Genomic DNA, 1016 nt, shown 5'->3' on the forward strand with positions numbered 1-1016 from the left:
TTGCTCTTGCCAACTCCCCCCAACCCCCACCACCTTGTGCCTGCCTACCTTCCTTCCTAGATGCTGCCCACAGCGGAAAACCTTACATAGAACTTGATGGCTCACACACTGTGAACGCACAGCTCACTGCAGCCTACGCCTTGGTGGCTCCTCCGATGTGTCCAGTGAGCTTCTGCAGGTGACACGGCTCAGCTCTACTCTCTCAGCAGGCTTCCTTCACGCCATCACCTGGATGGATTTGCTGTAAGTTCACAGGAATTTTTACTTCAGCCAAACGATCCCTTTGAAGGTCATTGACAAATTGACTCCCTAACACCATAGCGCCACTGAACTGTAGAAGAGGGGGACATTCCTGCTGTAAGCGGACGTCTTGGAGGGCTCCAGCTTCCAGATGAGCGCAGGGCGTCCACTTCCTACGGCAAGCCGAAAGGACACTGCACTCTGGGCAGTACACACAGTGGCACCTTCTATGAACGGTCACTCTAGTGTCTCCCTGGACTTGGCAGAGAAACCCAGGCTGCGTGGAGCACCCCCCTCCAGTTTTCAGTGGAGGAGACGGAGGCTTGGGGACACTGGATGTTGCATCTTGTACCTTGAGAATCTAAGCTTATACACTTGGGGCCTTGAGAGCCTAATATGGACCCTTAATTCTGTTATGTTTAACACACGGTATTTTTTTGTGGGAAGGTATAGGGAAGTGGGGATGGGCCTGGCCTGGATTATATCATTAGCTTCTAAAGTTTGAAAATTAGAAAACTTAGCCCTACTGGGCAGTTGGTGATGGTGACACACACCTTTAATTCCAGAACTCAGGAGGCAGAGGTAGGTAAATCTCTGTAAGTTTGAGGCCAACCTGGTCTATAGAGTGAGTTCCAGGACAGAGAGCAAAGCTACACAGAAAAACCCTGTTTTGAAAAAAAAAGAAAGAGGGCCGGGCGGTGGTGGCGCACGCCTTTAATCCCAGCACTCAGGGGGCAGAGGCAGGGGATCTCTGTGAGTTCAAGGCCAGCCTGGTC

This window comes from Microtus ochrogaster, unplaced genomic scaffold (genome assembly GCF_000317375.1).
Source record: "Microtus ochrogaster isolate Prairie Vole_2 unplaced genomic scaffold, MicOch1.0 UNK15, whole genome shotgun sequence".
Taxonomy (NCBI): domain Eukaryota; kingdom Metazoa; phylum Chordata; class Mammalia; order Rodentia; family Cricetidae; genus Microtus; species Microtus ochrogaster.